The sequence below is a fragment of the Tupaia chinensis genome, unplaced genomic scaffold (assembly GCF_000334495.1).
Source record: "Tupaia chinensis unplaced genomic scaffold, TupChi_1.0 Scaffold144450_1, whole genome shotgun sequence".
NCBI classification, from domain to species: domain Eukaryota; kingdom Metazoa; phylum Chordata; class Mammalia; order Scandentia; family Tupaiidae; genus Tupaia; species Tupaia belangeri.
In genome coordinates this window covers 131,364-157,355 of record NW_006204309.1, presented here as the reverse complement: position 1 = coordinate 157,355, position 25,992 = coordinate 131,364, and the positions used below count along the sequence as shown (strand labels likewise).

At 39.7% G+C, this 25,992-nt stretch overlaps 1 long non-coding RNA gene across 2 annotated transcripts in view; it reads left to right on the top strand.

Annotated features, from left to right (window-relative positions):
- The first annotated feature begins 1,436 nt into the window (after window positions 1-1,436).
- LOC106733704 (uncharacterized) overlaps window positions 1,437-25,992 on the top strand; it is a 40,441-nt gene continuing 15,885 nt past the window's right edge. Inside the window, exon 1 of one of the 2 annotated variants that reach the window (XR_001369646.2) lies at window positions 1,437-1,481. This is a non-coding gene — a long non-coding RNA (uncharacterized LOC106733704). Of the gene's footprint in view, window positions 1,482-8,704; window positions 8,767-25,992 lie in introns of those variants that run through there. The other variant, XR_003547608.1, reaches the window with a different exon arrangement.

Below are 25,992 nucleotides of genomic sequence, written 5' to 3'. Positions count from 1 at the left end.
TTTCTAGTGAGATTAAATCTAACAGCCTGAAAGTAGTGAACAAGAAAATAGCTAAGCCTAGATATTTCGACCACCCACCTGCAGATTTGAGGAAATGTGACTAAAACTGTAACATCTACAATGCCTTGCAAGCAAAGTAACCTTAAATGATAGTAGGTGCATCCTGACTGGGGTATTGCAGGCCAAGGCAGCTGCACATGTGAAGATGATGGAAGATGCTTCAGCAGGGGAAATGAAAGTGATTAAATAGTGTTGGAGGTTTCTGTGGGTGTTCTGGTTTTCCGTTACAGCATAAGAAAATATTCCAAACTTTAGTGACTTAACTACTCATGATCATGGATCTGCAATTTGGGCAGACCTTTGCTGGGATGGCTATTCCATGCAGTGTCTGCTGGGGTTGCTTGAAGTATGGCCAGGTAGCTGGGCTCTTCATGCATCTCCATCTTTATGTGATCTCTTTACATGATCTCTCAAGCATGGCAGCCTTAGGTAGCAGAACTTCTTTCATGGCAGCTTCAGCCCCCAAAAATGCACGCTCCAAAGATTTAGCTAGAACACCTATATTGTCTTTTGTGGCCTATACTCAAATATCACATAGCCTAACTTCTGCAGGACTCAATAAGTTAGGGCAGTCATAAGATCTTGCTTGAGTTCAGGAGGAGGCATAGATTCTGTCTCTGAATGGAGATGTAGCAAGGGCCTGGAAGACCACACAGGACCAGAAATACTGCTGTGGCAATACTTTGGAAATCGAGTGGGATAAAGGCAGCATGGTGAAGTCATGAAAAATGGTTTGGGAAATGACAGGCTTTGTTTTCAACTATGGTCTCTCCTGCTTACTGGTTGGGTTACTTTGGCTAAACTGCTTAACTCTTTTTGCATCTCAGTTTTCTTGTCTGTAAAATGAGAATATGATTACTGATCTTGCTGAGTTAAAGATTATTGCATGTAAATCCGTTGGCATAGAGGGCTGCCACAAAGTAGTGACTTCATGTATAAGAGTTGTAATTATTGGTGGGTCAGTTGTAAGACAGACAGCTAGGGAGGGAAGAGGGACAGGTTATAGGAGAATTTTTGTAGCTAATAATAGTAGGTTGATAAAATAATAGTAATAATAGCCAAAAATCACTGAAACTCAGCACGGGGCTAACCTCTTAAATGGATTTCTCTTTTAGTCTAAAAAAAAAAAAAAACAAAAAAGAAAAATCAGGCTGGCAGTTGGCTTGGTGGTTAGATGCTGGATTCCCATGTGGTCAATCACTATTCAAGGCCCAGACCTGATGACTTGCTTTCTCACTTTCCCTCTCTTTCTCGCTCTCTGTCTCTTTCTGGCCAAATTAAAAATAAATAAATAAATAAATAAAATTAAATTAAATAATTATTTAAAAAAATCTATGAAGGAGCCTTAACAAATCTATTGTTATCCCATTTTATAGATGAAGAAAATTGGGATCAAAGAGTTTAAGAAATTTCCGAAGTTGGTAAGTACCAAAGATAGGACTTGAACCAATCTAGTGGTTTTATCAGCAACTGTACAAATATAATCTACATTTTATTCTGAAAACTATCAGAAGTGGCTAAAATTTTTAAACAGGGCTGTCCTGGGATCAATATTGCTCTTTATAAAGCAATGTAGAGACTGGATCAGGGGGTGGCGGCAAGGACAGCAGCTAGAAGAAGGTTGCTCTAATCCAGGTGAGAAATATCAAGACATCTGAAATACTCAAGACATCAGTAGCATGGGGGACATGGAGGAGGTCCTAACGAAGTTATGGCACTCATCCTTGACTATCAATTGGGTGTGAAGAGAGAGAGGGAACATCTGTAGCCATTAGTCAGTTTTGAGTACAGGCACTGGCATGTGTGTTATTACCCAGAGCTCTAAGTGGAGAAAGACAACAACCCCAGGGTGTCTTCTAGCCTAAAGCATGTTTCCTAAGCCTTACCACTCAGTCTAGACTGAAAACAAACAAAGCAGTCTTCTCTGAAATGCTGGAAACCCTGCCCACTTGAAGCTCTCAGATCTCTTACCTTGCAATTCTAGCTTTTAAATTTCATGCTGAGCTTCCTTTCCCACACCCCAAGTCCTTGGACTGGGGATTACAATGATCATTTGTGTCCTAGGTGATTGTTCCTCCACATCACGGGCTTTGAGAAGGATGACTTATAGCTGCTTTCTCCTGCCTTATGTCCTCTACCCAGCCCTGCAGCAACACGTACAATTTGCTGGTTCTTCTGGAGGTGACTGACTGATCATCCTAGTTTTCAATGGGATCAGACATTGGTGCCATGAGGTGCCTTTAGGCTTGAGGAGAATCTCCATATGAGAGACTTGTTCCCTGTGCCATTTAGTTTCATGATGAACTTCTGCTCAGAAGATCAGAGAAGGAATATGAGTCATTAGGTAGGACATTCCACAGCTCAGATTAAGAATTCAATCTATTGTTGGGTGAGGGTCTGGGAAACAAACCAGCCCTTGATGAAAAAGTTAACTGAAATGAGCAAAGAACTCAGACATTGAAAAAAAAAACCTAATATTTTTACTATGAGAATACTTGCCTTTTCAACTTATTTTCTTTTAAAAATAGGCTTATTTGTTTAGAGACAGGGACCCCTTCTAGGGTTTTGCTACTTTGTGATAATCCCCTCAGTCTTCCAACCAGCAAAGATCATGGACACGCCCACAGGTGTGCACCTGGCATGTTCAGGTCAAACTGGGATTAGAACCTAGGGTCTTTCTACATGGCTCCAGAATCTCTCAGCCACCTTTGGCCCAAAGTGATTATTTTCTTAAATTGGAATGATTTCTGAGATTGAAAAAATAAAATTGCCATGACATTGTCTGATGTGTATCCTGTTATTCGTTTATACCCCTTATCTCTTTCTTAGTTTTTTTTTATTAGGATTAATCCTTGAAAATAAATTTTATTTTATGCTGATGCTACATTCGGAATAAGTCACTGCCTCTTCCAGTAGGCTATGGAGACTGGCATTTCATTAGACTGTTTGGTCCACTGACTGTTTCCCTTGTGTTTTATGGATATTTCCCTTACCTTAGTGTTCTGAAAAATCGGTGGAGCAGGGAGTAGTACTGTAATTCTTTGAACATGTGCCTATGCACATTACGTGGTCATTCAGTAACAGCTACTGTCTGAGCCTTTTGCTGTGCCAGTCTTCGAAGTTATAAGGTAGTTGTGTTTCACAGGGTTGGGCCTGGTCCTGCTTGAGGATCTCAAACTTAGCTTTGCTTCACTAACAAGGAGGCTTAAACTTGCTTTGCATGCTGAACTGTTCCTTTTTTTTTTAGAGAGGTTTTTACCATAGGGCACATGCACTCGCCAGACAGACAGAGAGAGACAGAGAGACAGAAAGCGAGAAATCACCCCCCAGGGGGGATGGCCACGCTGTAATCCCTTCTCCTCCATTCTTCTCTCGGGATTTTGGGCACGCACACGCGCCCGGTGTGAGTTTTAAGCCACCGGGTCCGGGACGTGAACCGTGGTCGACTCCGTGGGAGTCCAGTGACATAGCCATTACGCTAACTGCTGGTCCCTTGAACTGTTCCTTTAGAGAAATCAGCTCCTAGACCTTGGTGATAACTCAACTTTTTCACTCACAAAGAAACAGAGTTGGTCAACTTTATGATTTAGAAATTCCCCACAAACAAATTATATTTAATTGTGCATTTCCAAAAAAACTCAATTGGTGAGTGGCAGTGAGCGAAAAACTGAGGAGGTCATGTCTCCCTGATACAGCTGCAGATAACACTGTGAACAGCAACAACTTAGAACATAGAGAAGGTTCTGGATTTTGTTCAGAGACTTTTTCTGTTTATTAAAGAGGTTCCCCAAAGAACTAGTATACCCCCCCAAAAAAACCAAAAAAAAAACCAAAATAAAAAAACCAAGGCAGCAACCAAAACCCCCCGAAAACCAGAGAAATGCCCCCAAACCAAAAAAACATAGTTTGATGATAAAAGCTATTCTTCTTTGAGTTATAATTACCGGACAATTTCTCTCTCTCTCTCTCTCTCTCTTTTTTTTTTTTTTTCCAGAAGGAAACCTCTTGCTTGGGACAGCTTCAGCAATTTAGCTCCATTTTCCAAGCACATAGAGCAAATAAGGGGCAATCATTCGTCAGTCATAAAGATAAGCTGAGGAAGGGAAATACTTTTGTAGGTCACGTCACCTGACAGAAACTTTGGACTGATCCTTTCCTGGTTCAAGAGTTCAGCCATAAGACCTACTTTCCCTATCAGCTGTCTGAAGCTGATAAGGTCCTGAAGCAAGTACATTTTCTTTATGAGCTTTTATTTGATTTTCCTTGTGACATAAGTATTGGAGGGTCAGTGTGTACAGTTACTTCTGGTTGGTCAATTCTTCTTTGAAATAAATTGCTGTTTTCTCCGATTGGACAGGGTAAATATGATTTGTTCAAACATTTTTCATCAAGTTATCAGTGCCTAGTACAGAGCTTTTATTTCTACAAGTTTACTGTGAGTATTTTTTGAAGGAATGATTAGAAGTCCAGTCTTGGTAAGGAATAAACATGATAGGAGCAGAGTAATCAGGTCGCAGTAGGTACTGTGTTTATGCCCATCACATGTATTAGATGCAAGTGATAGAAGAGGGGAATTCAGGGTATTAGATTCCTGTGAAATTGCTTATGAGATGGTATTTGTTATTCGGTATTAGTTAAGTCTATTTTCTTCCTAGGACTTTGACCTGAAATAGGCCCATGTTCTGGGGAAGCACTGATGGAAGAGAACTGAGTGCTGGCTCTCTCATGTCTCACATTCCCTTCTACTCCTACCCACTTCCCATCTTCCCTTCTGCTGGGTTTGGTAACGCGATAGTAGCTCTCCTTCTGCAGCTTTCATCCTGACTTGTGCTCTAATCATGACCTTGCCACAAACGCACTGTTAACCTAGAAGAAGTCAACTGATTTTCCGGAACCTTAGCTTCTTCATCTGCAAATAAGTAATTTAATGACATGATGGTCAGGGTGCTTTACTAATTCTACAGTTCTATTAAATTTTGACTAGGCCCTGGTAAGGATAATTTAATGCAGATACATGATCCTCTGCCTATTATTTGCCCTACTGAGATGTAGTTACTAAATGAATATTTTTTTCTTAAAGGCTAAGCTTGAGCCAGCTGCTGGCATGGTGATTTAAGCAGCAGGATCCTACATAGTCCACCACATGGTTTGAGTCCTGGGCTCAGTGGCTTGAAAATTATGTAGGGTGACATGGTTTGAGTCCTGGGCTCAGTGGCTTGATTATTATGTAGGGTATGTGCATTTATGTGCCCAAAATTCCAAGAGGAGAATGGAGGAAAAGGGACTGCCACATGCCCATTCCTCCGTGGGTGATGTCTTACTTTCCCTTCTGATTGTTCTGTCTGTCTCCAAGTGCATGTGTCCTATAGCAAAAACTACCAAAAAAAAAAAAAAAAAAAAAAAGGCTAGGCTTACTTCTCTGACATCGGGTAACCAAACACCTCATATTTATCAGGACAGCTATCCACTGGGAGTTTGATAGCTATTTATGTAGAATTCTTAGCTGTGGCTAAGAATCTAAGTATCTCTTTTGGTATTGTCTCTTATGAGGTGAAGTAGGAAAACCATCGAGTTGGAGTCTCTAGTAGGACTCTGGATCTCACATGGATATGGATTTTCCAGAGGTCTTGCAATACAAGAATGTACACAGACAAAGATGCACTTTTTGGGAATCTGTTCTTCCAATTGGTACAAATACCTGCGTGTAACAACATCACAGACAGCTAATATATGCTAAACATGTAGGATCTCATTGGATTATTTGAAAATGTGGTATTTAGTACTATTGATATATTACTTTTATTTTTAAGTGATCATACATAAGGGCATAAGATAACATGGACAGTTTATAGACGAATCAGAAAGCAAACACCCTATATATACCTCTCAGTTTTTAGCTCTTGCTGTGAGTGGCCTGAGGTGATCTTTGAAAGTGGTTTGCTATTTTCTTGACTCAGAGAACCCAATAAAGTCCTGCAAATCAAGAGATTCAAATAACCATGTGTACTTTAAGAACACCTGTGAAAATACCCAGGCCATCTGGGGTATGCATAGCCGAAAAACCACCAAGTATCTGGAGGAAGTCGCTTTCCAGAAGCAATGTATGTCATTCCGTCATTACAATGGTAGAATTGGTGGATGTGCCCAGGCCAAACGGGGCTGGACACAGGGTTGATGGCCCCAAAAGAGTGCTGAGTTTTTGTTGCACATGCTTAAAAATGCAGAGAGTAATGTTGGACTCAGGGATTAGATGTAGATTCTCCGGTCATCGAGCATACTGAGGTGAACAAGGCACCAGAGATGTGCTGTTGTACTTACAGAACTCACGGGCGGATGAACCCACACATGAGCTCTCCCACAGCCACATCAAGATGATCCTCATTGAAAAGGAACAAATTGTTCCTAAACCAGAAGAGGAGGTTGCATAAAAGGATATCCCAGGAGAAGTTGAAGAAACAAATCTTACAGCATGAGAATAAATTCAGCATAAAATAAATGTAGACGAAAGTAAAAATGAAACCAGAAATGGTTTCCTCGGTCCTTACATAGCTTTGCATGCTCTCCTGAGTCTCATCTCTCTCTTACCCACGGGAGTAATCACTATCTTAAATTTTGAGTGAACCATTACTTTGTTTTCTTTAGTTCTGTCATCTGTATATCTCTAGGTAATGTAGGATTTAATGTTACTTGTTTTTGAAGCTGGAAAATTGCATCCTGTAGTATGAATTCTTATACAACTTAATTAGTCACCATTTTATTTTGAGATTCGTCAATAGTGATGTGTTTATAGTTATTACTGGCTGAACAGCTTTCCATTATACGGCTTTGCTACAATTTATTCTACCATTGGTGGATATTTATGTTTTTCTTTTCTTTTATTTTCAGTTTATTTTTTGCTGTTATAAACAATGTGGCCTTGCACATTCTTATGCATGCCTGGTGTATGTACACACATATCCGTGCACATATATATATGTGTATGCCTGTCTATCTATGCATCTTAAGATACACTAGAGGGGCTGGCAGGTGACGTGGTGGTTAAGGGCCCTGGACTCCCACATGGCTGACCGTGGTTCGAGTCCTGGACCTGGTGGCTTGCTTTCTCACTCTTTCTCTCTCTCTCTCTTACTCTGTCCCTCTCCAGTCAAATTAAAATAAATGATAAATAAATAAATAAAGTTAAATTACATTAGTTAAAAAAAAGATACAGTAGAAAACCGAGGCCCAGAGTCACCATGCAACTTGTTTAAGACCAGAGTAAGTTGGCGATGAGGCCAAACTCTGAGCCTAGTAGTCTGTTACCAGAATTTGCATCCTTAATTACAATATGGTAAAGATCCTCATTAAAAATATTCATCCTGGACCTGGAAGCTTGGTTTCTCACTCTTTCTCTCTCTCTCTCTTACTCTGTCCCTCTCCAGTCAAATTAAAATAAATGATAAATAAATAAATAAAGTTAAATTACATTAGTTAAAAAAAAGATACAGTAGAAAACCGAGGCCCAGAGTCACCATGCAACTTGTTTAAGACCAGAGTAAGTTGGCGATGAGGCCAAACTCTGAGCCTAGTAGTCTGTTACCAGAATTTGCATCCTTAATTACAATACGGTAAAGATCCTCATTAAATATATTCAGTTAAAAATATTAAAAGTGGTTAACTAGATAAGTGACACAGGTACCCAATATATTTATGATGTGTCATGATCAAATTATAGGTTACTATAGGTTACTATAATCAAGACAGCACTAATAATTTAAAAGTGTGAGCCCATTCCATGACTCGGTGTTTAAGGCAGCTGGATCCCACATGGATGAGTGTTAATTCAAGTCCCAGACCTGAAGGCTGGAGAAATACACAGGGCATGTGTGCTCAAAATCCAGAAAGGCGAGGGACCAGCAGTTAGCGTAATGGCTATGTCACTGGACTCCCATGTAGTCGACCGTGGTTTGAGTCCTGGACTCGGTGGCTTAAACTCAGGCCAGGCATGTGTGCATGCGTGCCCAAGATCCCGAGAGGAGAATGGAGGAGAAGGAATTGTGGCGTGGCCATTCCCTCTGGGGGGTGATTTCTCGCTTTCTGTCTCTCTGTTTCTCTCTGTCTCTCTGGTGAGCGCACGCACCCTATAGCAAAAATAAAAACCTCTCCAAAAAAAGAAAAAAAAAATCCAGAAAGGCGGGAGAAATGGAGGAGAAACAATTGAGGTTTGACGGTTGCTTTTGGAGGGGAGAGAGATGCTTTCTCCTCTCCCTCTCTGTCTCTCCCTGGAAAGTGCATGTCACCTCTAGCACACATGCTGTGTGCACACACACAGGAAAGTGTTTGCATGTACAAAGCATTTGGGAAGGAGTATCTGGTATGGTGGTGAGCAAAAACAACCCAATGAGTGAGGCAGTTGATGATAAAGCCCTAGTTTTGACATGAAAGGAATAAAAATGGAAGCCCTGCTGAATCACCAGTGTCTTGGAGAAACTTGAATAAGTTTCTTGGCTGGGAGTTTTTTCCATCACATGATGATAAGTAATTTCAAAGGGAGGCAAAATAAAGTTTCTCTGCTATATGAGCCACATCTCTGTTGGTCGCAAGTGTCTGAAACGTCTCTTGAACTGGCTTGGATAAAAGGAGAAAAATGCTAGTTCCGAGAATGCAAGGAAGCCTGAACCATCTAGCCCAGGGAAGGCAAGGATACAGGTGGACTGTGGAAATGAAGTAAGGGGTTGAACACTATCAGGGCTCTCCAACTGGGGACCCTGCTTTCTCCCTGGGTGGACTCCCTTCTCTTTCACTATAGGCTGGTTTCTTCTCTATGGCGAGGAATATTGCTGCTAACACTTTCTGAGCTCTCTACATCTTTGGTATGGCTTAATTTGTACTTTCTCTGGTGAAAAGTTAAGTTACCAGTGGAAGGTCTCAGATGAGAGACATTGTCCATCCCTGGGAAAACTTACTGTTGTCTGGGTGTGGGGGGCTATATTAAAAACATGGACATTTTCTCAGAACCTCCTGGTTCTACTGAGGGAAGATATCTCCCCTACCCCCTACCAAGGAAAGTGTAGTTTACAGAAAGAGGTAGAATAGACAGATAAAACAAAAGTTCCTCAATATGTTACTCGAATAATCTCTACAATATATTCAATATATTAGAGTTTTAAAATGTTTCCCAATGGTCATAGCAAAATGAATCTTATAGTATTTCATAATCTAATATTTTATCAGATTATTTTATTTATACTTTACTGAAATATTTTCAAGCAATCAATCAACAAGAGTACTGCCTCTTTTTTTTTTTTTTTGAGAGGTTTTTGCTATAGGGCACGTGTGCTTGCTAGACAGACAGAGACAGAAAGACAGAAAATGAGAAATTACCCCCCAGGGGGGATGGCCATGGCTCAATCTCTTCTCCTCCATTCTCCTCTCAGGATCTTGGGCACGCACGCACACACGCCCGGCGTGAGTTTAAGCCGCTGGGTCTGAGACGCAAACCGTGTTTGACTACATGGGAGTCCAGCGACATAGCCATTACGCTAACTGCTGGTCCCCAAGAGTACTGCCTTTTTGAAAGATGAGTTTAAGGGGTGGGATGGTGGTACAATAATAAAACATGAGACTCTGCGAGGCCGACTCACCTAAGAAGGTTCTGGGTTTATGTGTGGAGACCTCCCTGAGCTCACTGGCACACCCGTGCCCACAATCTGAGGCTGGTTGAAACTGGGTGTGGATTGTGCCTTTGAGACCCTGTTGGGAGTGCTGTCCCTCTGGGTGTCTTGCTCATGGAAGAGAAAAGTAAATGAGCTTAAAAAAAAAGAAAAAAAAATATGACTTGAAGCACACAGACTCAGGAGCAAAGGAAATGAGGTAAGGTTTAAGATAAGTCACTCTGAGAAAGGTGAAATTTTAATCACAATAAAATTAAACAAACTAGAAGTCTAGTTCTTTGTCTTTTCAGGTTACTGTTCTTTATTTTTATTAGTATTGGTTACAAATAATGGGACAAAGAAATGTGGTATTATCTGTTGAAGATAGTTTATAGTTTTATCAACTGGACTAGAGAGAAATGTTTACCTGTTGAAATATTCACTTTGTAAGCTAAATAATGTGATTGAACGTATAAAAGAAAATGAAATAAAAAATATAAAAATAAAAATAATAAAGGTGGTGTGGTGAAAAAGTGATGGAATCAGAAAAGTTACATTAGTTTTCTGTTGCTGTACAATAAAGTTGGCACAAACCTAGTGACTTAAAATAATGCCAATTTATTATCTCACCCTTCCCATGGGCTGGAAATCTAGGTACCTTGTGACTCAGCTGGTTTCTCTGCTTACAGTCCCACAAGGTCAAAATCACAGGTGAGGCAGAAGCTGCAGTTCTCAGCTGAAGTTTGGGTCTCCTTCTGAGCTCCCCAGTTGTCAGCAGAATTCATTTCCTTCTTATACCTTCCATATGAGCCCCTCCATATTCAAGTCAGCAATGGTACATGGTCCATCAAATCCTTCTCATACTTCAGAACCCTCTGACTTCCCTTTCTGCCATCTCTCTCTCTGACTTCTCCTTCTCCCTTCCACCACCAGCAGAGGATGCTTAAAGAGCTTATGTGATTAGATTACAACAATCTGAGTTTTCCTCCTCTCCTCTCCTCTCCTCTCCTCTCCTTTCCTTCCTTCCTTCCTTCCTTCCTTCCTTCCTTCCTTCCTTCCTTCCTTCCTTCCTCTCTCTTTCTGTCTTCTCTCTATAAACATTATTGTAGTATATGCAAGATGCATGGTTCCTGACCTGCTAATCCTCAGTGAGCAGTAAATGGTGACTATAGATTCCATACTGTAGACTTATTTCAGACAAAGGAAACCATAGTACTAGGAGCCAAGGTTTGGACCCCTAATACCTTCATGTGGTCCTTGGTGGGTGAATTGGATGACTGATCTGAGTCACAAGGGTACCTTTTCCTTGGTGGCTTGAAGTTACTCTGGAAGATTTATACCGTGTTGTCAATTACTCCTTTAGTTTGCTTCTGGTTGTCCTTATATAGGAGGAAGAGTGGGAAAGGTATCCCTTACAGTGACCATATATTTTACAAATGAAAAGAGAGTACTTTGAGCCAGCAGATCGTGTAACTGTTAGGTTGCTGGAACCACACATGTCTGACTATGGTTCAAGTCCTGGACCCAGTGGCTTGAAACTCATGCCAGGTGCATGTGTGTGCAGGCCTAAGATCTCAAGAGAAGAATGGAGAAGAAGGGATTGTGGCATGGTGTGGTCATCTCCCTGGGGGAATGACTTCTCACTTTCCATTTCTCACCAGTGAGCACACATGCCCTAAGGCAAAAATCTCTCTAATAAAAAATAAGAGAGTACTTTAACATTTATGCTGGGATGCATGCATAAATAAGGATGATATTGAGAAAACTGGAACATGTAGTCATGCTAGGGTCTCTCCTCTTAGAAGTAAGAAGGACCAAATAAGGATGATATTGAGAAAACTGGAACATATAGTCATGCTAGGATCTCTCCTCTTAGAAGTAAGGACTCACACCTCTATCTCAGTTGTAGAGTGATTTAAAAGGCAGGCCTGGCGGACCAGCAGATGGTGTAATGGTTACATTGCTAGACTCCCACGTAATTGTGGTTCGAGTCCTGGACCTGGTGGCTTAAAACTCATGCTGTGTATGTGTGCACACATTTCCCAAATCCCAAGAGGAGAATGGAGGGGAAGGGATTGTGGCATGGCCATCCTCCCACGGGTGGGAGGTGATTTATTGCTTCCTCTGTCTGTCCTTTCTCTGTCCCTACAGGGCATGCGTCTTGTAGCAAAAGTCTCTCTCTCTAAAATAAATAAGTAAATAAAATAAAATAAATAAAAGGCAGGCCTGAAAAGAGACTGATGCAAAAAATACAGAACTTTTAGACATTCTTAATTCTCAAAACTCTACCTCCTCTTTCATTCTGGGTTCACTTATGTTGTTTTTATTCCAGAGTTCTTCTTCCTTTGGGTGAATATGGGGGCAAGAAAGGAGTAAGAGGGTGAGGCAGCAAAGGGTAAAGAGAGGGCTGTGATTCCTTTAAGATTCCTCCAGAATAATTTCTCGATGATTATCAGCTTGGACCACATGTACTTGGGGATTCTTGGTGGATTTCCAGAGTAAACAGGGCATGTCTTCTTGGAGACACATTTTTGTCCTCCAACAATTTGAGAGGAAATTTCTTTTATATTAAATAAGACCCAGATAGGTAATGAATTAAAATGCAAGTCATTTGAAGTTTTAAAATAAATCATGAGACTTCAAAGATAGTTTGGTTTTGGGGGCGACTTTATACTCCAGATCTATGAAGCACTATCACTCAGTTATTTTCAGTTATGTTGGAAAAGTTTGAAAGAGCTGCCCCAGGAATTAAAGTGTGCACATAACATTCTTTTAGCTTTTTTTTTTTTTTTTTTTTTTTGCCTCTTTCCATAACTTGGTCAAGTGGCACTGAATATTATCAGCTTCTTACTGTTTTTACAGTCATCTGAGGATAACATAATTGATGATTCAGATTAAATTACCCTATATGAGTCCAACTCAAGGCAGCCGGAACTCCCATTAGAGATACAGATTTAGCCAAATAGTAAAATCATCTCTTCCTGAATAACTTGGCCAGAAGGATATTATGGCTATAGATATGCATGGAGATGAAATAGAACATGGGATTCAAATTGCTCACACTTTAATGTGGAAGAGGAACCAAATGGAAGCTGAAAGTGTTAAAAGGAGGCATGGAGGCCAGCAGGTGGTGTGAAGGCTAAGGTGACTGGAACCTGTGTTGCTGACTTCGCAGTTTCAAGTCTTGGATGTGGCAGCTTTAAAATCAAACTGGGCATATATGTGTGTGTGTGCGCCCAAAACCTCGAGAGGGGCATATATGTGTGTGTGTGCGCCCAAAACCCCGAGAGAAGAGATTGTGGCATGGTCATCCTTCCTGGGGGGTGATTGCTTGCATTCCCTCTCTCTATCTTTTTCGCTCTCTACCTCTGGCAAGTGCACACTCTAATAACAAAAGCTTAAAAAAAAAGATGTGTGGATGATGCCTTTCAGTAATAAACCAAAAGCTATTAAGACGAGAAATTATGCATGTTATACATACAGAAAGAATTCTCATTCGAATTAATTGGAAAAAGCCATGAGTGGTTACAATAATAAACGTTTCAAGACAGAAAGTTTATATGCCTAGGGCCTGATTTCTAAAGAACTCAGACTTTATTGTATATATTCCATGCTGTAAAATTTTATGTATAATTTAATCTACCTTTGTTTGAAAGTACAAGGAGTTTAAAGAATATAAATTACTACTTAAAATGGCCATTTAAATAGAGTTGCTCCTTGACCTCTGATGGTCCAGTCAAAAATATCTGAAGTGGGGGCCAGCAGATTGTGTAATGGTTATGTCACTGGATTCCCATGTAGTTGATTGTGGTTCAAGTCCTGAACCCAGGAGCTTGAGACTCATGCTGGGCATGTGTGCATGCATGTCCAAGATCCTGGGAGGAGAATGGGGAAGAGAAGATTGTGGTGTGGCCGTCCCCTCTGGAAGATGATTTCTTGCTTTCTGTCTCTCTGGTGAGTGCATGCACCCTATAACAAAATAAATAAAATAGATCTTAAGTGGGAAATACATTTAATATCCTGAAAAACCCACAATCAAGTAAAACAATTATAAGTTGAACCATTGTAAATCATGGAGTGTCTGTATGTTCAAAGTTAAGAGAATTAGCAAAGTGGTGTCAGGATGCAGGAGGAGTTGGTGGTCTCTGCAGGAGGGATGGTGGTCTCCACAGGAGTTAAAGTTCCTTTTAACTTTTGCTTGTTGGAAGAACTTGAAGTACAAAAAGGGGTAGGCGATGGTATGGTTAGCTGTGGTCTTGAAGATGATGAAGACATGACAGTTATAAGGTAGGCAGACATGATTATTGGGCAACCAAGGACAAATTATGAAAACAGACTATATAGCGTGATATTAGAACATGGACCTAAATACCCAGAAGCTCCATCAGTTAAATTTGTAACAAAAACTAATAGAGATGGAATAAATAATTCCAGTGGGATGGTGGATGCATGGAGCATACCAGTGTTAGCAAAATGGCAAAACTCTTATGGCATTCAAGTTGTCCCTCAAGAACTACAACATCTAATGATGTCCAAAGAAAATATGAAGCTTCCACAGCCACCAGAAGAACAAACATACAACAATACATTTTAGTAGCTCTCAAATTTGTCTAAATCAACAACTTTCTACTCATATAAATGTCTCAATTAAATATCACAATGCAAATACCTGCACATTAAATAAAAGAATTCCAGCTGGTAAACATGACTGGACACTTGTAAGAATATATTTAATATACGTACACCATTATGTTTTCAGGTAACAAGAGGAAAAATGCAGCACTTCCCCCCCTCTTATTAAGCCACTGTCATAAACCTCAAAATAGAAACTCAAAATAGAATTTGAGTTTTCAAGACGAAAGCATGGGGAGAAGTGTCAGGTGGCAGTGGTGTAAGCATATGTGTTTCTGAAAAATCTCAAAAAGGAAAAACAGAAATGACATACTTTGTCCATCTCACTTAGTGAAAGAGCTACAGTCGAAATTGTTTAAGGTAGTAGATTCAATGAATATTGTCACAAATTGTGTTAGTTTTTGAAGCAGTGTGGGGGCTGACTACTAGTAGTGTCAAAAATATATTTAGAATTGTTTTGCTCTCTGTATTTATAATAAAAAATGTTGGAGGGTTGTATGGATGAATTTCAGTTAAAAGCCTTTCCTGTGTGTTACACATAACAGACATAGCGAATATTTGTTTACAGTTTTGTTTAACAAACCATGCATTTTAGTGAAGTCAACAAAAGGAAATAGGTGTATGGATATGTGATTTTGAGATTAAAATTAGTCTTAAAATGTAAATAAAATGTGGAACTTGTCCTCAGGGCGTGTGTGTTTGGGGGAGAGGAAATTAGTACAGTATTTCTTTGTTATGACAAGCCTTCCTTCAAGGACATTTGAATGACAGGAGATGAGGGACCATCAACCTGAAATGGCAAACTCTGGAATCATTCCCAAGATAAGTGAAAAAGAAAAAAACAAAAATGAAAAGCACCTACTCGTTTTGAAGCTTATGAGAAAGGCAAAGGAGTTCACACATTTCAGACTGATTTGCCTCAGCAAGTTGAATCATTGAAAGGAAAAAACATCAACCTGACTCAGCCTGAGCAATTTGTAGCTATCCTTTCTGAGGTCTTCGATTGCTGCGGCCCCTGCCACTCTCCTCCGACCTTGCTTCCCTCCCGGTTTGTCATGTGGAGAAACAGGAAGGAGTGTTCATTAACAAGAATGGCCTGGGCCACTCACACCCAAGGCAATATCAGATCTTTACCTCTCCTGGGTCTGGGAAGAGGTTCAAAGATCAAGGACAAGCTCTTGGCTAGTGAGAGGCAAGACCAAACCTCTGAAAAATACACTCATGACCAGCATTTAACACAGACCCTCTAGGGTTTAACCCACAGCATATTTGCCTGCGTGTGATCTCATCAGTTCCTCTCAAGCATCTGGTGAAGGTCTTTCCCTTATTACAGTGGAGCAACTGGAATCTCAACAGGGGAAAGAGCTTGCCCAAGGATACAGGGTGAGTAGCACCCGGATCTTGACCGTCTGACTCCGGGTGCTGTGAGGTCTCTAGGTCATTCCATGGCTTCTTGGCAGACACTGGTAACAATGGGGGAGTTGCTATGAGATGGATAGCCAGCAAAATAGGTGTCACCCAGTTTGAAGAATCTCAGATATGTCAATTAGCCACTTGAGATGGCAAGGCACCTGCTTTTATGTTCTCATTGTTATCAGTCCTTGGCTTTGGGAAGAGGAACTTTCTGGAAGGAGAAGGATTTCTGTGGAGTTAAAAGGAGGTGAAGATTTGTGAACATCAGCCTCTGAAAAAAAATCAGTGATAACTGATTTACAAAATAACAATTTTCCCTTATTATTATTTTTTTTCATAGCAGGTCATCTGATAGTCAGAGGTTTGGAGTACAAGTAATAACAAGAATGAAACTTGATCCCTAAGTGTATTCACTGAAGGTCAGCTTGGTGAGCCTATGTCACATTCTAGGGCCCTATGGTCATCCCCTATATCTTTCAGCAGCATTTACCTCTAGGTCCAGATCATAGATCAGCAGGTAAGTCACTGCTGCTGAATAGGTGTGATCACAGGGACCTTTGCTTTGTAACACATAGATTGTGTGCTGATTTTCTTTTACTTTTTTTTTTTTTTGGAGAGGTTTTTGCTATAGGGCGCGTGCGCTAGCCAGACAGACAAAGACAGAGAGACAGAAAGCGAGAAATCACCCCCTAGGAAGGATGGCCACGCTGCAATTCCTTCTCCTCCATTCTCCTCTTGGGATCTTGGGCACGCACACACACGTGCCTGGTGTGAGTTTTAAGCCACCGGGTCCAGGACGCAAACTGCGGTTGACTACTGGGAGTCCAGAGACATAGCCACTATGCTAACTCTAACGGCGGGCCCCCCCCCCCCATTTTCTTCAAACCAACCACTTAATATAGGATTGTATAAGTGGACTGGAAATATAAAAACATGCCTACCTACCTGACCATTTTTCAGAGGCAATCAGAAACCTGCTTTGAGAAAATATGGGTGTCCGAGTCAAGCTTGTTGAGGTATGAATCCTTATGCTGCTATTTTTTTTAATCTGTTACTTTGGAAAAGTTAACATTTCTCTATCTTGGTTTTCTCACTGAATATGGGTATAACTGTGGCTATCTCACAGGATTATTGTGAGGCCCAAGCATAATAATAGTTAGTATATTATGGTTGGCAACTAGTAAATGTCTATTAAGATGACAATGAAGATAATGAAGATGTATCTTAACATGTAATTATAATTTTGCTTATCCAAGGCCAAGTATTTCGATTTAATGGAGTTGGCTGAACATAATAAAATCTCCTGAATTTCAGGAGCATGATTTCTTTGTTCTCTCATTTTTTGTGCTACTTCCCTTGAACAGGTAAACAAGTTCCAACTGACTGACTCAAGACTTTTTATCAATGTATATTATGCTGACTTCACTCTCACATGCTCTCAGGATTGTAATTCATCAAATCAAGAGAGCCAAAAATGTGTTGGTGGAAAAGAAACGAGGAAGAACTGGAGGAAAAAGGGTCCCAAGCTTATTCACTGCTAATATTTATTACATAAAACAATGACCACCCTTCAGACATGTTTGTTCTCTGCACTACTGGAGACACAGAAGATGATACTGCTTAGTTACTGTTTTAGTCATTTACTAGGTAGACTTGAGAGGTATGGCTATTTCAGGGTGCTTTCAGCATGCAGTGACATTTTTGCCTTAAAACATTCATAATGAGTGTAAGTCTGGGTAGGTCATGATTGAAAGATAGCGCCATCTATAGGTGAGTGGTTTGTAAGAAAATAAATTCCCTCACTGCATCGTGTTCTGGGTAACATTTATGAGGTAGAGCCCATCAAAGGGGCTTGAGGTTTAGCAGTGAGGCTAAAACAATAACTAACATTGCAATACCAGGGCATCTCAAATCTCATCCACGCAGTGTGGGACTTCAGTGTGAACAGGGGCTTCGGGCTCAACTAGACTTTCATTCCTGTCCTGATTTGAGTTAGCAACTGTGTGACCTTGGGCCTGATACTGAACCTCTATAAAAAAATCCTTTCTGAAACATGAGCATGAAACCCTCTGCCCAAGTGGTAATGAGACACGATGAGATTAACGTGATAGTGATCTATACTGTAGATGCTTTATACATATAAATGTGTTTGTTTTATTCTTTCCTTGTCTTTCTCCCCAGTCTTGTAAGGTCATTAGGAAGGTCAGCTTTTAGAGGCCTAATCAATTTTATAGATAGCAAGTCCTATGCTCAATTTTATAGATAGCAAGTCATATGCTGGGGGAGGCATATTGAGGACTTGGAAGCTTTTTGGTAAGTGGAGGTCAGGGCAAGAGCCAGTATTTATATTTTGTGACACATTGGTCAGCTGTTCCAGTGAATCAGGTTGGCTGAGAGCATGGGAGATACTAATGCGCTACTGCATATGGAAGTAATTTGTAAAGTGTCAAGGGCTCTAGGACCATATGGTGTTTACCGTCACCATGGCCAGTACTGACGCCTTTTTTTCTCATTTACATGTTTGATCATTGAAATATCAGGACTATAACCTATATTTCTCCTATTTTCTCTTTCTCGCTCTCTCTCTTTGTGGGGGGGGGGGTAAGGATAATTGTGCTTACTGGAGGGAGACAGAGAAAGAGAGGGAGAGAGAGGGAAACTGAAAAATTATTCCCTCAGGGGGGATGGCCACTCTGCAATCCACTCCATTCTCTTGGCATTTTGAACACACACACACACACACACACACACACATACACATACACACACCCCTAGCGTGTTTTTCAAGCTGCCAGGTAATCGGCCACTTGTGATTGTGTGATCCAGTTGCCTTAACCTCCACACCACCTCCTGGCCCTCAACTTTCTTCTTTAAAAAAAATCCTATCATTTAAAATGTCACAAATATTAAAAAGTCACTGTAAGAAAGGTATACATGTGGATAAACAAAATGAAGAAAATGATAATCACCTAACAATAATGTGTCGACTAATATCCTTTCGGTATTTTTTCTTGTGTTGTAGTCATCATTAACATCATCATCATTCTCCCTGCTATCATTGCAGCAAACATATAATACCTGCCTAGCACCAGATACTGCTATAGGTATTTAAAAGGTATTACTGGTAACTCACATAGTCCTCACAACCACTTTATGAGATAGCTACCATTAATATTATATCCACTTACAGACAAAGAAACAGAAGCATATAGAAGTTACATAGCTTTTAAATGGATGGAATTGGAACCTATCGGGACCCTTAGATAATTATTTTAATAGCTATACTAATACACATACACATTAAAAAAATAAAACTGGGTTTAGACAATGAAGACAGTTCTCTCTGTATGTTATGATTTTTCCCATTTCATAGCTTATCTGAATGTCTTACTAAACTTTTGAGAATGTTTTAAAGATTGAAACAATGAACATAAAATATACTGATCTTATAATAAAAAGAAAAGAAAATAATTGCTGAAGTTAACCAAACTAACCTGGAGATAAATTTTAGATATTCTTCAACAGAGTTGATGTGAAGGGTGAATGAGTAGAAATTGTTCCAAAAGAAATACAAGATAATAGCTGAAGAGAGAAATGAAGGCAGAGTAAAAGTTTGGTAGGGATTGGGAAAGTGAGATGAGTTTGCACTGAGGAGGGGAGGGTTTCTGGTGATGGTAGGGACTGAGGAAGGTCTTGAGGGGTAGGAAAAGCCAAAGAGTTGGCAGATGTGGGTGTTAGGGTGGCCAAGGACCCAGAAATAATAACAGATGAACAAATGAATAAAGACAAAAAACCAAAACCAAAGAACGAATGAAAAACCTGAGGCTATTGAGCCTGGAGAAGAAAAGAATCAGAGAAATATCAATGCTCACTTTAAGCATTTTAACAGCTATCTGTGCTGAAGGGCTCAGGAATACCTGTGTTGTTCTGGAGAACAGAAATAGGACAAATGGATGTGAGTAGAGTGGGGAAGACTTAAAACCAAAATGGAGAAAAACCTTTCAAAATCAACTACAATGAGCAACAAGAGAAAGAATTACTTTTACAGTTGTAGTTCTTGGCCACTATAGATGTATAAGCAGAGGCTAGAGAAACATTTGCTAGAAATTGTGTGAAGAAAAGCAAAGCAAATTGCGCAATATTAAATATGATATTACTTTCTATTTTATAAATTTATATATATATATCATATGCACACACAAACACATCAGTCTGATACACATTGGTCTTCTACAACCTTAAAAAAATAGTTTTTAATGAATATATATTAAACTATTTAGAACAAGCTAATACACAAACGCATTCAATTTAGAAAAACTTAAGGAGTTTAGTTACTTTTTCTGAGGTCACAACTAATAGCCAAGATTTAAATCCATCTCTGATTTAAAGCCTAGTCTTTTTCAGGAAACCAAAGCCCCACACTTGTAGGGATTAAGAAGGAAATGGGTTGACAAAAAGGTGGAGGTAGGAGGCATGGAATACACAGTTGTAAGATTAAGAGCTCTTAAAATAGCAAACAGCCAATTTGGGGAGGTCACTAGAAAGTAACAGATCAGTTAAGTCAGCTGGAACTAAACTGTGACAAAAAATGGGGCTGTCAGAGACTGAGCAGCCAGGGTGTGGTCATTTTGGCAAACGCCAGATAATCAAGATAGAGTTTTTTCCCCTTTAATTTTAAAGCCCTTTATAATGAACAAAATGTTCCCAAACAAATATGCTCATTTCTTTTAAACTATTTTTACTTTTTAGTAATTTCTCATCATTTAACAATCTTTTTTTTTTTTTAAGTTAAAATTAAAAACATTTTCCTAGTTAAGCTAGAAGTCTGTTTATTCTGTGGGACTAGAAGAGTCCTGGCTACTTAGGTGCAGAGTGGACTCTAGCCGAGTCAGGGCCAGAAGTGGTCTCAGTTAAGGTAAAGCAGATACCATCATTTACATAACAAGCTTGGGCTGCTTCAGAGATAGGTAGGTGTTTTACGACCACAGGATTTATGAGGTGTAGCTATAAAATAATCAATCTTTGAAAGCAAACATACCACAATGTCTATATCCAAATGGAAGTTGTCCTTTACCGCTGTGACCTTGGGAAACTTTCCACACATCCAAGCCTACAACGTTTAAACTTCTCACTGGAAACATCCTTCAGAACTTCTCTCTCTTTCTCCATGGATCTCTTAGTCTCTGTCCCTCTCTCTCACACACATTAGTTTTAGATAGACCTCATTTTAAATCACATTTAATCTTGCTTGATAGACAATTTTATTTCTTAGGTGACTTGGCTGTCCAAAAATGGAATGACTTTAGTTACCCAAAAAATCAAATCTATCTTTAAAAGACCATGGCAGAAGTAAAACACAAATAGGCCGCTGACTCTGAAGACCATAACCTAAGAAGAGCTGCAAAAGTATTTGGAATATTGGCAGTATCCTTGCATAAGGAATGAGCTTCTAAGTGGGCTTCTCTCTCTCTTCCATGCGCCCACGTGGGTTTGATCATGAATAAAGAAAAAATATTACAAAAGGAATGAGCTTCTAAGATGCTATTTTGAAGGATACATTTAAATGTCTAGTTATTATAGTATTTATACAATGAAAATGTACCAAATGTTTATATTCCAACTTGTGTATGATGGTACTTATGTTACCTCTTCATTTTGAATTTATGATCACTATCTACTATTACTCCTTATAGTAAACATGTGATTAACAGTTCAAAAACAGCCACCCCTGTGGTGCTGGATGGTGGCACAGCAGTGTAATGCAATGCTCTGAAATGCTGACCTGCATGGAAAGGTTCTGGGTTTGTGCCTGAAGACCTCCCAAAATATGCTCAGCACTTGTGCTCATGCTCCAGGACTGGCTGAGGCTGGGGGTAGATTACAGTGTTAATACTCTCTTGGCAGTGTTGCTTCTTTCTATCTTTTCCCCTCTCTTTCTCTGTCTCTCAGAAGGACTAAATAAATACACTTAAAAAGAAGCATCTGTATACAGAAGTAAGGAAGTTGTATGGTGAATACTGTTAGTGAAATTATGCAAAGCAGTCACATTTATATAATATTGGGTGAAATGTAAATTGGATGGGCTTTTTGGAGGAAAAGTTGAGAATATCAAAATTCAATACACACTTTCTGTTTTATTCAGCAATTACAGCTTGAGCTCTTTGTTTTATGGATTTGTACACAAATACACAAATGTATATGCACAATTGTGTTCGTTGCAACATTGTAATAGGAAGATACTAAATACAAATAAAAAGTCCATTGGTATGGACATTGTAAACTATGGTATTTATAAATAATAAAATAAATGATAAACAATTGAAAGAATAAAATAAGGTATGCAGGACATAATCTTAGAACTGTGTATATTTCTCTTTCATACTACACCCAAAAGAAATTCAGACGAAAACTGTGTACATATATGTACATATTTATGGTAAATATCTGGAAGTTTACATAAAAAAGTGATACTAATTAATTTTGGACAATGAAATAGGAGACCTACTATAGATGATAAATTAATTTTATATGTATACTATTCCTAGGTTTAAATTTTTGTTTATTGTGCACATATAATCTTTTCAAAATAACAATTTAAAAAGAGAAAGTAGGGGGCTGGCAGGTGGTATGGTGGTTAAGGTGCTGGACTCCCACATGGTGGACCATGGTTTGAGTCCCAGATCTGGTGGCTTGCTTTCTCACTTTTCTTTTCTCTCTCAGGTCAAATTAAAAAATAATAATAAATAAAACTAAATAAATAATTATTGTAAAAGAAGAGAGAGGACATATACAATGAATAAGTGTATGGTAGTGAGAACAAGTTTTGCTCTTTTTCCGAAACTATAAACTGAGCTTTGATTCTTGTTCTTTGAGTATGTTTGGAGGGACAAAGGGAGTGAATGCTGAAGGGTATTGGTCATAATGATCAAATCAGAAGACAGGCAAGATGTCCTGTTAGTTTGTTACAGTTGAAGTTTTAAGCCTAGAAAAATAATATTCTGCATCAAACCTCTCTTGTACATTGTTTGATCTCTTTTACTTAAAAGAGACATTTTATTGATTCGCTTAACATTTGACCATTCAGTAGCCTACTGGGGATAAATACATTCTTTAATCACACTAGAGTAAAAAATATTGGCAATTTGGGACCAGCAGTTAGCATAATGGCTATGTTGCTGAACTCCCATGTAGTGGACTGCGGTTTGGGTCCCGGACCCAGTGGCTTAAACTCACACCGGGCGCGTGTGAATGTGTGCCCAAGATCCCGAGGAGAATGGAGGAGAAGGAATTGCGGTGTGGCTATCCCCCCTGGGGGGTGATTTGTTGCTTTCTGTCTCTATGTCTCTCTCTGTCTTTCTGGCGAGTGCATGTGCCCTGTAGCAAGAACCTCTCATATATATATATATACAATTTAATAAGTATTTCATAAAAATCAAGTAGAACTCATAACATATGTGCACAACATAAAGTATTATGCAGCACTGAAGAGGATGAATATGGGTATATATCTTTGATTTGATTATGTATACTGTATGCATGCTTTAAAAAAACATACTGTAGCCCACAAAGATAAACATAGATTATATGTAAGCCAGAAACAATAATTTAAATTAAATAAGAAAAAACCAGAGCAACCTAGATGCATTGTCACCTTGTAATTTTTAAGGTTGAATTAGTCTCACTAAATTGCCTCCATTTTTCACAGTTGGTGGATTAGGAAAATGCTGAGTTTATGAGAGCGTCAAAGAGGGAAGAAAGAGAATTATTTTGGAGGGAAGGATGGTTCGTATGAGCGTTTTGTATTTTTGGAAGGGAACTTCGAGGGCATTCAGTGTTCTGCATGGCTCTTCTGAGGCTCTTGGGGTAAAGGAAGGCAGAAAGGAGAGCAGGGGAACAGGAGGAGCCCGAAGGTCAGCTTACTCCATCACAGTAATAAGGTCAGGTTCTGGAAGGGAAGGAGTATGGATTTATTGTGTAAGATGTTGGAATGTGAACAGTCACTCAGAACTGTGATTCTGGATGGCTTTCAGAAGCAGAAACCCTTTGTCTCCTTCTCTGCTTTGTCTGACGTGAAAGACAATGTCTCAGTGTATGAGGAGATAGGGTAGTGAGATAGGCTCTAGAATCAGACAGAACTGCATTCAAAAACGGGCTGAAACACTACAACTGGTTAGCACTGGGTGAATTACTTAATAGTTCCATGCCTCAGTTTCTTCATCTGGGAAATGCTGGTCATACTGTCTAAGTTACTTGCAAAGATTAGGTAAAATATTGCAACGTTTTCGGACTCCTGTGCACTTAGACGGGTCAGTATAGATGTTGCAATAAGTGAACAACTTTTTATTTATGGAGTAAGCCTTTTTTTTTTTTTTAATAATGTGGGCTTGTTTACTTCTAACTTGGAATTATTATCATACTCTTTATGAAGTACTTAACATATTCAAAGCCCAGCTTGAGGTGTTTTATAGGAAGTATTTTTAAACCTATCAACCATCTGAGATGATTAGGCGTAGCCTTTTTTATCAATGAAAAATCTGGAGCCCAGAAAGATGAAATAAGGAGTGAGCAGTAATTTCAAGATTGTCACGATCTGACTTTCTCTTGAAGAGTAAGGCAATGAACCAGCTTCCCAGGTGACAGGGAGAGGCATTAGTTCGTCCGAGAGATGGCAGATCATGAAACCAGGCGGGCCCCAGCTACTTCAGTGGCAAACTGGAGCTAAATGTTTCGGAGCTGGGCAGACCATGTGGCTAAGGCATCGTTAGGCAGTGACTGGAGACAGACAGTTGTAAGGGGACTGGACAGAATCAAGAGGTATCATGGAAAGTAAGAAAGAGAGCCGGAGAGATTTTTGGAAGTTTTCAGAGCAGCTTCACCTGTGGGGAGACAGCCTAGGGTGGGAGGGACCGTTTGAGGATGTGGAGTGTGCCTGGCATTTTCATTGTTCTTCTGCCCTTATGCTTCCTTAGACTTTTTGTGATTTTTACCTACATTCGATGGGTTTTTTTTTTTCCCATTAACTTGCTTTTCCAATTATAAGACTAAACATGAAGATTTTATTTTTACATATAATTACTAGATATTTTTCCTCCCAAATTTATTTATTTATTTTGAGAGAGAAAGAGAGAGAGACCCTGCACAGGGTCTTGTCACCTGGCTAATCTTCTCTCTCCAGCTGTTTAGCCAGCTAGGACCACAGGTCCACTGGGCATGCCTGCTGCATTCACGTCAACCCAGGGACTGAGCCCAGGCCTTCCGCGTGACTCCAGTAGCGCACACTGGCCCTCTAACACCGGCACCACCGTGGCTGGGCTTAACTACCAGAGGATTTAAAAAAGGTTTCCAGACATTGTCCCCTGGGGTTACTATCATGTTCCTTATCCTCATTACTCCACAGTTCAATCGGAAGTTACTCCCCATCTTGGAGTTTCAAGAGACAAAAAATTTGCTCAGGTTACCCAGAAAGAGCAATTTTTAGAGGTAAGGGCTTCCCTGCCTAGTTTTTAATTCAGAGAAGCAAAGATATCCCATTTTCACATGTGTCATATTTGGAGCTGAGCTGACTTTAACGGTAGATGTTTTTTCTCTCTCATCTCTAATGCATGATGGTGCCGAGAGCAATGTGTGCTTGCTGGTCGCAGATTCCACCAATGGGTGTGGTGTCAAGTCAGGCGCTGTGTGCTGTGCAGCTTCTGCTATTGTCTACAGTATTTCCTCTCTTGTCTCAGAGGTTCATACTTTCTCAGGCAAGGGCAGTTTTAGGTCCAGATAAATGTCTGGGTTTTCTTACTCCGAGGATGAAAAGGGCGTGGTTGGGTGGTAGTAGTAATGTGGAGTCATATTTCTGGCAGAAATTCTACTGTGGGGAAAGTCTGTAAACAAAAAAGTAAACCGAAGATAGGAGTCTTCTCAGTTAGATTTCCTTGATGATATAAAGTGAGGAAAACCAGAATAACATTTGGGGATAGAAAATGTAAGGCTACAAGGGAAGAAGAAAAATGAGTTAAGCATTGGGGAAGACTTAGGAGATAGGTGAAGTGCAGAAGCAGATCATTTGCTTTTTCAATTTGGCATGAAGAGAATAAAATAATGTTTTCCGACTAAATTAATAACACTTGAGTCTGTCCAGCTTTGGCGCACCCACAATTATACTGAGCTCCTAAATAATACGTATGATAGCAAACTGATGTGTTTGAGATCCTGCCTTGTGGTGAGAGGCCTGGGAGTTGCAATAGCCAGAGTCAATACAATGTAT